The sequence below is a fragment of the Falco rusticolus genome, chromosome 1 (genome assembly GCF_015220075.1).
Source record: "Falco rusticolus isolate bFalRus1 chromosome 1, bFalRus1.pri, whole genome shotgun sequence".
Lineage (NCBI taxonomy): Eukaryota > Metazoa > Chordata > Aves > Falconiformes > Falconidae > Falco > Falco rusticolus.
In genome coordinates this window covers 58,086,949-58,100,534 of record NC_051187.1, presented here as the reverse complement: position 1 = coordinate 58,100,534, position 13,586 = coordinate 58,086,949, and the positions used below count along the sequence as shown (strand labels likewise).

General features: G+C 37.2%; 1 protein-coding gene across 3 annotated transcripts in view; it reads left to right on the top strand.

Moving 5' to 3' along the window:
* TBCK (TBC1 domain containing kinase) overlaps nucleotides 1-13,586 on the top strand; it is a 118,001-nt gene that overhangs the window by 10,271 nt on the left and 94,144 nt on the right. The gene's annotated exons all lie outside the window — the stretch shown is intronic.

Sequence of the window (13,586 nt, the reverse complement as noted above, 5' to 3'; positions counted from 1 at the left end):
TGCTAGGGTGCTGCTAAGTGGTTTGAATTTGGTTTAATATAGTCACATCAGCAGGCTTTAATAAAAACCAAGCCAAGAATATTTGCTTTTATACTAGGATGCACAGAGCTGTATCTTTACAAACGAATTCCCCATCAGACTTATTGCTAAAAGCATTAACTGTAATTTTAAACTCCGTTACCTTTGGAACAAAGAAGTGGTCTCTTGCATAAAGAATATGCAATATAGAAAATGTGAAGAGTGGAAGAAGATAAATATTTCCAGTTGGGACAGCAAGGCATTGTAAGCGAACTGGGTATTTCCAGAACACACAGATTTATAAATATGAAACACATTTAGAGAAATCCAAAGTCTTCATTCTAGTTTCTGAGAAGTTTACAACAAGCATTGGATTTCATCTGTTGATATTCATGTAAGCGTAGAGAGGATGATTACTCATTAAATAAGCGACAAATTTTTATGTGTCTTCCTGATTAACATTAGGCATATCAGGTCAACTGTGTTTCAATAAAGTACTATCCAGACAGACTTCCTGTGACGCATCACAATTGTGTGCAGGGACTAATACTGGGTCTGTAGCCTTTTGAGTCTTTGCAACCCCTAAATAGGATGCTAATGAAGTTGTCTGGCAGAGATAAATCTAAGTGCAAAATGCCCTGTGCCTGTGTGTTAGCTTTTTTTGAACTTAAGCTTGTATGACAGTATGTGTTGTAGCAGACTATAGCTTGAGAAAATGGGCAAATATTGCTTTTGTTTTTTCGTAAGAGATATTTAGGTGTAAACAGCTTTTCATGTGTGATATATATTACAGCATTTCACACAGTTCTGCATTGGGTTCTTATTATGCAAAGCTCCAGAAATAGCTGAAGAATCGGAAGGTCTTTTCTTTCCTTTTTCATTCAGTTCTCGCACTGTTCTTTGAATGTGTGTATATATCTTGGTGTCAGATAAGGAGCCCAGACTGTCAGCTGCCTCTTGACTGGTTTTGAAAAAGCATGCATGTAGCTATTTTAATTTGCTTTTAATTGCTTGATACAACGTACTTAATGTAGATTCTCTGACAACTTCTGTTGCGATTTAATCCTGCAGCCTTGGAATTGTAAGGGGTGAGATGTCCTTTTCTGAGGGGGGTGGGGGGTGGAATATGTTTCTCTATCAGAAATCTATAAAAAAAACTTTGTCAAATAACAGTTGTGGTCTGTATGCACATCCATTATGCCCCTCTCTACTAGCATGTGTTTTGTGGCATCAAGAAAGATTTTTTGACCCATTTTAAAGTTTGCTAAGGTATGCAACTTTTAACTTTTTAGCATGTCAAAAAAACAGTTTATGACAGTTGCCTCAGGTATTTTGGCTGTGGCTCTGTTGACAGTAAATGCATAAAGCCTGGCTTTATATTTTTTAGTTTTGGCCTAAGAGAGTTTTTACTGAGATAAGTTACACTACTGTCTGATCATTCTTTTAATGAGCCGATTGGGATTTCTTCCAGAAGTTGTAACACCTGAGGTATAGAGCTAAAATATAGCCTGTATGACTGTTCATAGCTTTGACATTAGTGGTTCATATACTGTAAATTACAGCTCTTGCAGTAGTAGCTATTATGTAGGTAAATTATGTTCACTCTAATGAATTTTCTTGAGACTGACGTTTTCCTTCCACTACTGTTTCTTTTTAATGAAAACAGACTTTTTTGGTTCTTATGTGAGACCCATAAACTTCCAGAAGTAACTTGAATGGACCAATTTCCAGTTATTGGTTATGTTATCTGTCTATATCAATTACCTTTGGAGGGAAGTTATTTTGCTTTTTCCATGTATACTGATTGTATTCATCAATGATAGCACAGCTGGCTACACATCCAGAGTTGATGTGTATGCTATTGCAATTAATTTTATAAACTGCTTATGGAATGCAAAACCTGCTTTTCTGTTTTCTAGATTAATTTTCCTTACGCTTGCCAGTAACCTAAGTCCTTCGCACCTGTACCACAAGCTGATCTAAAATCAGCAGGAAATCTTCTATTATGTTAGTGCTGAAATTCAAGACATTAGATTATGGACTGTATCTTTCCATACATACTGGAAAACAGGCCATACAGCTGTTTGGTAGTTATTTGCAGTTAATCTTTCCTGGAGATATGTATCAAGTGTAGCATACATTCCTTCATAGATGAATTCTGTTTAAAAAAAAAAAAAAATGCAGCAGAGTTCTTTATTCAGTTAACCTCAGAGTTTCACCAAGTTTTCCAATCCTAATGAATCAGTTGCACGTAAGGGCCAAACACTGGAAACCACAGCTCGAACCATTTACTTTCTCTGCTCTGTCACAGTGCGATAAGTCATTTTACTGAGCATACCACCAAAAATTTTCTAGAAATTGGGTTTGTGATACATTCAAGAATTCATTTGTTAGGTGACAATATTGTGACAGCAGTCTCCAGGAATTACAAACATGGTTTGTCATTATCTTCAAAATTAACATGCTCAACTACATTTTTAAAGGGTAATGCAAGTAAGTGTTTGGTAATTTATGGCCACATTATCTTCTCTGTTGAGTGGTGCGTATTTGGTATCCTAGAAAGGACATTTGTTGCTGTTAGAACTCTATCCGGTAAATTTCAGGAACTCTCAAATGGATGAAATGAGACTGCTCTTTGCAATTCTTACCATAGGTAACTAGATGCAAAAAAGGAATTTAGTACAATTCTTCAGTGTTTTCTATGTTTTGTTTAGAGGATAGCCACATGGACATCGTAACTACAATTAATGCTTCTAAAAGTGACATTAATTCCCATTTTCTTTACTGTGCCTCTATAGGGCATCACAGTAACAGCAGGAGAACTCTTTTGCAGTTGTGTGCCACAGAGAACTTGGGCTGCAACTACAGATAAGAGTTTTAAGATAGGATAGGGTAGGATAAGAATTTTAGGCATTGATGTTCCATTTCTTATGAGCCCAGTTTCCATTGTCTTCTGTGTGAGAAATTGTAGTCTGGGTCACTTGTTTCCTGTCTGTTTATTCCCAAACTATTGTCCTGTTGTTACTGTGAGTCAGAGAAAGTGTGCACTTAATTTTGCTTTGTAACAGTCACAGTAGGCAAAATCAGCTCTCTGCAGTATGTTCAGGAGTCAGTTAAATTTTTAAGGGGCTAGGAATTTATGTACATACTCAAGCAAAAATAGCAAATACCTGATTTAAGCTCATGATAGTTTACTGCTGTTCAGAGATTTGAAAATGTGTCTCAGTCTGGCTAGTTTCCTCTGTCTTCTTGTGCATGCAAGGATTTTTTTTCTTGTGAATGAATTGAAAATAAGTCACAAAAAGTTATGGTGGGTTGAAGTTTTGTACTTCAGCAGTCTCACTCGCTAAGGATACTTTTCATGTTTGTGGCAGTCAAAATTTTACTGGATTTTCAAAGTTGCTAGTTATTTTAGCACTTCTGATACCACAGACCAGAATGTAAGATGCATATATTTTTAAGGATCTCCATCTTTTGAGCACATTTACAACTACTCCTTTGGGATACCTTTTCCAGACAGTGTTAAAGGAGTTATTTTCTGTGCTCCTGTGCTGTTATAATAGGATTGTGAGCTTTTCCTTTTCTGTCATGCTAGAAGTGTGTTTCTTCTTTGAAGAAGTTGGTCTGCACTTGTATTCATAACAATAAAAATGCCAGCAAATACTGACATTCAGCAGACTTTTGGCACCTACAATAGAGTTTCTGGATTGGTCTTCAGTTTGTGGCTCGGGCAGTCTAAGCCTATTCTATTCTTCGATAAAATATAGTTGTCATATGTTTTGAAAGTTATGGTTTTGAAAAATTACTGGTGAACCATCAGAGATACAAGGTATAGTTTGTTATACATGGAGCATTTGATGGGAAGCAGGCTGTGTCTGCAGCTATTTACTACTTCGGAGAAAACATGATTTGACTGATGCGGATGACTACATTTTATTTGGCTGTATTAAACAGTTGTCTGCTCATTGATTGCATTAGATTTTTGTATGCCATCCTTGCTGTTAGTGTGCTTTTGGCAAACTTCAAGTGAAACTACATTACAGAAAAGATTATTAGATGCAGGGTGTGTGTGCAGTGATTTTTGAGTAGCCAGAGATTCTTAAAAAAATATTGTTAAGACAGGTGCAAGTCATCAAAAGGCTGAAGGTTTTACATGATTTGACTTGAAGAGCTGCATATGAGCAGAACTTCAAGGGCTGAGAGTATTCTGCTTTGAATCAAGTCTGTGTTGGAATTTCACATGAGAAATCCATATGTCGTAATGAGGCTGCACTTAGCAAGGATAAATGATGAAGTAGTAAAATGAAGTAGCATTAATAAACAAACTTTTTTTTCCTAAGCATGTGTGAGAGTCAATAGTTTGGGTATTTGCTGTCTGTAGTTTTCCTTTATTTTCTTGCCAATGCTTTACTTCCAAAGCTATGATGAAAGATTAACTGTTACTCCAGGCTTGTTTATATATTGTCCAATGATGCTTTGCTTCATAAAGGAGTATTTTTTTATTTCTGTAAATAGTTTTTAGCCTGCAAATCTTTCTGTAGTGTTCCTTTTAGCATAGGTTGTGTCCTGTGACTGTCTTTGCTCTCACAACGAGAAAATGATTGGGATGGAAAAGGGGTATAGCTTTCATGAGGTAGTTGAGGTGAACATTATTGCTCTTGATGTCTGAGTGATCTTTTTAGGTATGGAACCAAATTCCTTGCTTGTATAGTTGGCTGCAATTTTTGATGGCCGCACAGACATCTCGGAACACGTTTGTCTCCCTTACATGTGGAACATAACAGAGAGCGCATGCTTGTGCACACTTGTTTCTTATCTGCCAGGAAAAAGAAAACAATCCTACTTTTCATGATTAACATGATATGATGGCTGTATGCAACAAAGTCTGTAGAAGTGGAAAAAATATGTAATTATTTTTCAACCTTTTGCTCTACTATGCTCCTTTTGTAGACACCATACAGATTTCTGTGCTAAAGGCAGTATTAAAGATCTTCTTTAATAGAAGAACTTCGTAACTTCAGATGAGTTATGCTGAGTTAATTGAGAACAAAAGTAGCTAAGAGTTTTGAGCCTTCAGTATCGAGTGAAAGAGGGTGTTGAGTTTCTCTCAAACAGACCAAACATCATCCTCAGCAGGAGGGTGGCTTCATTCTGCAGAGGTATTTCTGCAAGGAATTGTGTGAGGATCAGTGTTAACATTCCATTCTGCATAAGTGAGCAAACTACTACTAATGAGCTAATGGCTGAAAAAACAAATGTCAAATTTCTACTAGGCAAATCTTACTGGATTTAAGTCATATTATTAATCTTAATGTTGATTTATGACCATTTTGTTTAGAATAAAAATTGCCTGTAGACTTGTGAGAGCATGATGCGGTTAGTATATGTTTATTCTGACTTCATGCAGTGTGTGACACTTCATCCTGCTTTTAGGAAGGAAAAAAAGGAAGAGCTAGTACACATTAAACTTGCTATGCAGTGCATACTTCTAGAAAGGGAATATATTTTTAAAGTGCAAGTTCTTGCATTTGGAACTACTGAGTGGTGTCTTCAGGGGAGCATTTGTCACTAATTAGGGATCAGACAGCTGCTTTATTTAGACACATTGATATGCTTGCAAACATCTCTAATGTCATTGTGGTTTGAGATAATTTCTTTTGTGCATATGGATGTTCTCTCCTTAGGTCCATGCCTCTCTGTTTTACAGTGCAGATAGACCCAGATTTGTGCCTTTCCTCCAAGCTGGCTGCTTTTCTGCCTGGAAGCTGCATTACTCCCATACCATCAGTGGTCCACCAGAATTGAAATGATAGATTTACAGAGCATAATGTTATGGGAAATATCGTGTAGCCCTTCTTCCCCCGCCCTGCAATTTTGTGGGCACCATATCATGAGCACAGCACTAAGTTAACTGAATTGCTTGGCTCCTGAACCAACAGGATCTTCAGATGGGCAGACAGCTATGTGGACAGAAGGAACTTGTTTTGGGACTGAATATGTGCATTTGTGGGTGTGTTTATAGCTAGGTAGACAACAGGGAATCGGAGATTGCTGTGACGGGAGTGTTTAGAAGGCTGGCAGATCAGGCTAGTTTTAAGGTTTAAAACTGTTCGTTTCATTCATTAACAACACACATCTTGCTAAGGGTTAACTCATGCATGTTATTAGTCATCACTGTGTAAACAAAACTGTTAGTCTTTAGCACGTACTGTAAATTAGCTGCAAGTATACCGTACCATGGAGCTAATACTGTACAATTAAGTGGTAGCTGTGGTTCTTGGAAGTCAAGGTGATCAGGCTTTGAGAGTAGTTTGAGTGAAGTAAGAACCAGTGTGGACTCATCTTTCTTCTACTATTATCTAATTTTTGTGTTATCACCACTTTCCAGTCCCTGCAAGGAGTGGTCTCCTGTACTCCCAGTACTGCTTGTTTTATGTTTTGCCAGTCATCCTTTATCTCTATTTGGGAGTGTCTTGCACATTTACAGCCTGTTGTGCTTGTTGTCCTTTGATCTGGTAACTTTTGTTGTGTGGATTTCTCCTGTATGCAACTATATCCATCTCTATTTGCCTCTTTGGTGATCACATTTCTCATCTCATTTTCAAGGAAATTTAATGTTAATTAGATGCTGATTAATACATTTCCAATTTATAGTCACAGTCATCTGCTTTGGCTACACTTTAGTTTATTGTTAACTCTCTAGATAGGTGTTTCCTGCCTGTTGTGATGATGTGTACTGGGATATAGATCAAAGTGATGCACTTTTAATGCCTTCTGGAATTTTACTTGTTAGCTATGAAATTCCTAACAGCACCATTGCTTATTGGCCTAGTTGCAAAGTCCCTTTGATCACCTGCATTTGCAGACTATTCTTCTCTTGGAACTTGCCATTCACTTTTGAGTAGCATCTGTACCATTGATGCAGAGATCCAGATTTTTTGAGCTAACCACCAAAATGCACCTAGATATGGCTTTTACCTTAGGTATTTAGAAACTTTTTTAAGTATGGTATAGCCAGGTTGTCTGTTAACACTGTTGCAAAGTAGACTGATTTACAGGAAATGCCTGGCTTTAGAAGAGCTTGCACTGTTGCAATTTTTGTTCATAGTTTTAAAAATTCTGTTGCACCTTTATAAAGTGGGGGTGGGTTTCAGGGGGTTAATTAAGAACATGACTTTTTGCTAATGCTTAATCCTCTCATGTAGAGATGCCTAAAGTGCAGTCTTTCTCTCAAAGGCTGCGAAATTTGTAGAGATTGCTTTAGTGTGGTTTCCTGAAGTTCTACGTGCCTTTTCTGCTATCCAATAACTCATAAAAAAGAAAGCATGCTCAGTTATTGTTCCTACTAATATATGTTACTTGCTGGAGTTAGAACTTATATTTGTTTCTTTGAAATTACTTTCCATTTTTTCTTTAAATGTAACTTACTTTTAAATCTTCTAGTGTGTTAGCTCTGCAGCTGCTCTATCAAGAAGTAGCCAACAGGCCTGTCTGGCTTTTTTTTAAAAAAAAAAAAATTTTTCACTGGCAATGCTTCACAGAACTGCAGAAATTAATAACAAAAAAATCAATCCTGTCTGGCTTCAAGGACAGCATTATTTGTTGTCAGCTAGTCACGATTCCTAGAGCTGTCAGTTCAGTTCATACTGCCACATAGCTGCAATAATGTTAACTGTATTGGTAACTACACATCATTTTCTGCTTTTCTTTTAAAAATTTTCAATGATCAGAATCTTAATGAGATTTTTCTGATCTACCTGGGACACCACAGACGGCATGAGAGAATCCATGTCCTTGTATAATAAAGATAGGGACCCATCACTTCTGTTGCAGTGGGAAGAAGGAAGTCAGTATGGCTAATAATAAGCAAAACTCTTATTCTCATGTCATAGATACAAGTCTTCCCTAAAAATAAAGTAAAATATGCAGTTGTCCATTGTAACCTTAAATGAGAGAGAGCACCCTTATGATCTTAAAATATCTGCTCAATACCTGGCCCTCAGTTGCAGTAGGGCAAGAATGCTCTACCTTGAGAGGCTAACCATGTGTGCTCCCTGGCTCTGATCAAAGCAGCTGTGGACAGCTGCAGCTCAGGCTCTTGCTCCTGCTTGTGCCTTCCTGGTGCTGCAGGTAGGAGTTTGTGCAGGAAATGCTGACTGAGGTTGGCAGCTGGTTTAATTGTGGGGGTGGCCTTCAGGCTGGCTGTACCCTCCTTGGCCCCCAGTGCTAGAGTGTCTTTGTGGAACCCAGGAGCATAGGTTGCCACAGATGAGATAAAAAAGCCTTGGATGACCTGTACTAAGAAAAGGGATCTTCCTCAGACGATCTCTTTATTAGCAAGTAATGTGATACAGTAGGAACAGATGTGTAAAAGCAAAGTGTGCTATATATATGTTTTAGGGTTGCTGATTCCATATAGCTCCAGTCTGTTCTGGACCAAATGTCTATTAGCAGCTGCAGGGCAATAGGCAAGTTCTGGATCCCACCTTATGGTTCACCTAAAATGAATCCAGTTTGTGTGCTCCAGAACCACCCTGTGAAACAAGTGTGGTAGGAGGGGCTTATCAGGAGGGCATACTTTAAAAGTATGCTCTGATCCAAACTCAGGTTCTAATATAGAACTCCTTAAGTTGCCTTGAGCTCTGTGCTGCAAACACAAAACTGAAGGTTGCAGTTCTCATTTCTTTACCTTAAAGCTCAGGTTTGGTTTTATTTTCTAGTGATTTCTGAAATCTTATTTTTCTTCTGTTCTTGTAACTTTATCAAAGGTGATAAACAAATGGTACAAGCCAACTTCAGCTGTTTTGCCAGGGCTGCATTTACAAAAATCATAAAACACTGGGTTTGCTTTTCTTTATGGGAAAAAAATATTTAGCACTGTAAAACCACTGTTACAGTCCTCTGTGTATGCTGTGCGTATGCATGTTCTTAAAAGCAGATAAACTAATGAGCAAACAAATTGGCTTAAGGGAGAAAATTGATCACTTTATAGAGAATGCTTAAAGCAGACTTGGAATTCTGTGTATATTACTATTTTTTTCAATGAATACATTTGCTATAAACTAGGAAGTATGTAATACAGTAGTGAAACCCTCTGCTGAAAGACTTAACCAAAAGCACTGTTTCCAAATAAAATATCTTTAATTTTTTCTTGTTAATCATGTCACTTTAAAGTGTTCCTAGAAGTCTTCCTCTTAGTAATGATATCTCAAAATAATTCCTTTGCTCTCAGTTGAAATTATGACAAGATCTTTAGTTTTGTGATGACATGATTGCAGGGTTGTTCCTAAGGGCAAATGTAGACTACAGCCCACTGCCTGTCAGAATGAAAACTTCAAAATGTTGCTGTCCTGCTGTTTGTTTCTGAAGAATTCTTGCTGTGATGCTGATATTTGTAGCAGAGAATCCTCAGCCCTGGTAAAATCATGGTTATCTTTATAAACTGGATATAAGGTTACAGCTTCCAGTTTGAGGCTCGAGTTCTGTCTGGATAAAGACAGCAGTGGCAGAAGAATCTTCTGTCATTATGTTGAGCTAAGCCTGAATGGTATAGCAGTTCAGGGTGAAAAGAGGCTACTTAAGTATCTGAAAATAATGTACCTTGAGCATATGAACATTTGTTTTGTTAAGACAGTGCTTCAAACATGCAATCTAAGGTGGCCCACTAATACTGTACGTACTAATGTACATGGCTGTGCCTTTGATTAAGAAGATGTTTTCCTTCTGTCCTTCTTTCCTTCTGTAGAAGGAAGCTGCACTAAGTTAACTGTAGCACCGTAAGACAGTTCTGCTAAAATCTGCCCATCCAGCCCACTTCCCTTTTTTCCTGGCAAAGGCCATACTAGCAAACTGTGCAATATTACCTTTTCTTAATGGGAGGAGGCAGAAAAGCAGGGATGAACTTAATCAGCAGTATACTGGCAGCAAACATTTGAAAAGCAGTAATTTTGAGTGACTAATGCAAATAGTATTAAGGCTTGCAGACTTTACAGAATTGCTGCTGCACAAGCCCAAGGTTGTGTATATTATAACTATTGAAAGCTTTGAGTAACTTCTGGATATGCATTGGGTGGACTAACAACATAGGATGGGTGGTTTTGATTAATTACTGTAAATTCTGATAATTTGGTTCAATTAGAAATTAATGCTTGGGCATTAAACAGTATTTGTGTTACTCAGCAGGGACTCGTCAATCATTAAAGAAATCCTCTGACCATAAACAGGGAGAGTGGAAATAATATTTTTTAAAACTTGCATAGTAAATGATTGTGATGACTATAAAAAATTATTTTATCGTGCTCTTCCACTTGAAAGAGCACTTTAAACATGCTTGATGTCAACATAGTGTTGCCATAATTGACATTAGGTCAACACTTAGACTTAATTATATTTTTTTAAAAAGCTTACATCACACTGTGAACTTGACAATACATAATGTAATGTAAACTTTTTAAAAAGTATATTGATTTATTTATTAAAGTAAATGATAGATTTTTGAGGGGAAGATGTGAGAAAATGATGTTTTGTAAATTTAGTCTAACTGAAGTAATTATTTTGTATGGTAATAGCCTCGAAAGATCTGTAGTGGTAGAAAAGAACAGTAGGCCAAACTGTTCTGTTAGGTGAATGCTGGATAGAGATCCCCAGCTCAAAATAGGATTTTTGTGCAGAGAGTGCATTGACTTGATACTTATATTTGATAGTCTAACATGCCAACTTCAGCCATTGGAAACAATGCCTTCACAGCAAGTGTGTGAAGTGTAGATATGAAGGGGAACTTTGACTTTTGATCATTGGTTTGAATGGAGGTTGCAAGGGTTTGACCACTAAAATAAGTGTGTTCTCAGATATGAAAGTATTCCAGACCTCCACAGTCTTCTGGTTATATGTAAGACACTAACCTGTGTTAACTGAATCTCAACTTTTCTGTCGTTAAAGTGATGCCAAAACAGGAAGAATACTTCTTAGTCTTCGTCTTTGCTGTTTATGTTCCTCGGAGATTTTTTTTGTAGGAAAGGGAAATAGATTTCCTCAAGCTCAACTTTCCTACGTTACAAAAATCCAGAATCTGTTGAGTTGTGCATCAGCAAAATTTCTCAACTGTGCAATGCTGCGATGAGCTACGTGAAGAGTAGTTGGCTGAGGGATAATGATAATGTTTGTGCAGCATCTTGCTTTTGTGCTTGATACCCAATTTCCTAAGTCTATAACCACCTTTTATACTGCCATATATGCTGAAAGGATGTGCTGTCACTAGTGAGTTACAGGAATCACACAGACTTTGTAATGCATAGTATTCTTTTTCTGTGATTTTTTTTTTACTGCAAAGTCAGTGTTGTCAACTCTTGCCATTGTATTGTAACTACCATTTTGTGTTATTTTCAAATGCCATGTTAGTACAGTTCGATTGCTTAGATATTACTTCAGAATATTTTCTTCGAGAGAAAAATCTTACCTATATAGCTGTAACCATGAGCTTTTGCAATCCTTCCCACCTCCTCCTAGTAGTAGTAGTAGTAGAACTATTCTTTTTGAAGTCAGCTTCATGAATGTGTAGACCTGGTGGCTTTTTAATTCCCATGGTATGAAGTTGTTGGTTTTGTTTTTATAACAAAGGTTAGGGCGAAAAATCCAAACCCATGATTTTGTTATACCCTCAACTCTCCAAACTGAAATAATTCAGATGTGATCTTTGCTGGGTCTACTACTTCTTCTATCATCTTTTTTGTATTTAAGCATGTCATATTATGTGTTACTCTGAAAAGATGGTTAGTATGTAAGAGTTGTGACAGGGCAGGATTTGGGAAGCGAGTGAAGTTTGCCTGCTACAAAAGTCACTTTCAGACTACTTAGGTGACTTAGAAAGCATAGGGTCCGTGCAAGACACTGATCTGCAGTTGCCAGTTGGCGTTTCGGCATGCAAACAGCAACTGTTTTTATTTAACGTGGAGGAAGGTAAGGAATAGGTGCTGTCTACTGTGTGACCATTCATCATGCATCTTTAGAAGACACTTTTCCTTCAATGATTGCATGGTGCAAGGCTCTGGTAGCACTGCTACTTGTACTGTTTACTGCATAGTAATAGACAAATCTCAAGGCCTCTATAGTCATAGAGCTGAAACTTAATACACTTTATGCCTAGAAATGTCGATGCTGGTGCGTTGAAGTATGAAGGAGTGATAGTCCTTGCCTAGAGCATGGGATTTGATGCATGGTTTGGAACTAACTTAACAAGACACGCCTGAGCAGTTGAAGATATGGTTTAGTGCCTTTTATTGTAAAGGAAGAGTATCCTAGCTGCAGTTAATTCCCATATTTGCTTTTTATATGTCATCTGATTAGTTTTCTGAGTCTGTCAGATGGTGAGAGACCTTGTGGGAATTGTTGGTCACAAAATGTGTGGTCTTGTGAAGATGCATGTATTTGTTCAGATGAAGTCCAGAAGAAAACAAAATAAAGATTTTTGGAGATCTGACTTCAACTGATCCTAATTCTACTTCTGCATTTTACCAGTTCACTCCTTTTGGAGAGGGAGAGGAGAATGAGATGTGTTGTTTCCTTTATGTTGGAAAAGTGATGTATGATACATGTATATATATTTTGAGGTCATTGTCTTGGTTTTCATCCCTTCAGCTCTTGTTCTGTTATTGTCACCTGTGGCTCTAGTTCTGTTGTGTTAGTTATCTTAGAAAGTATAGTCTGATAAGAATGCTGAGTCTGATCTGGTTTTAAATGAGAGCTATTTTACCTAATCTTTACATTTTGTGATTGAAATTTAATTTCATTGCACATTTTGGTCCAATAAAAAGTATCATTATTACACCTTTTACATATTAGCGAGCTGAGACTAAGATGCAGAAGGTGACATCTCAGAAGTTAATCAGTGGGAGATCAAAAACAGGGAATGTGGATGTCTTTCCCCTTCTGTGCATTAAACCAGATGGCACTAGAGGTTCCATTACAATGGTGTTTTATAAGCTGTGCTTACTTTTGAAAAGGCCTTTGTTCAATTGCTCCTCGAATTTATGGGATGAAAGCTGGATGTTGTAAAGGAATTCAAGGTGTGACGTTAAAATTTTTGCTTGATGAGGAGCAGATACACTTAAATCATTCAGAGTGATAATGAGCTGAAAAATCACCTATTAAAAATTGTGTGCAACCTGCTCTGTATATGAAGTTGTTCTTTATCTGTGCCATCATTCATTGTTTTATGGACTTTTTTATCATACGTTACAAGTTGAGACCGTCATAAAAATGTAACATCACTTGTGTTGCTTTTAAAGTCATGCTTGCAGCTTAGAACTTTAAAAAAGAAATGACTTACCAAGTTTCCTCAGATGAGCAATATGAACTTGTTGAAGATATCCTGTGTGAAATACCTCTGCACATGAGTTAGAGACTTCCTGAGGACTCTGCCTATAAAATTCATATTTTTTGTCTTGCATTCTTTCCTTGTTGCATTCCCTTCTAGTTCATTTCATTCTGATAATGTGAATGCGTTTCCAAGTAGATTGGCAGTGTTTACAATCTCAGTCCCTAGTGCCATTTTTTAATCAAACACATAATAA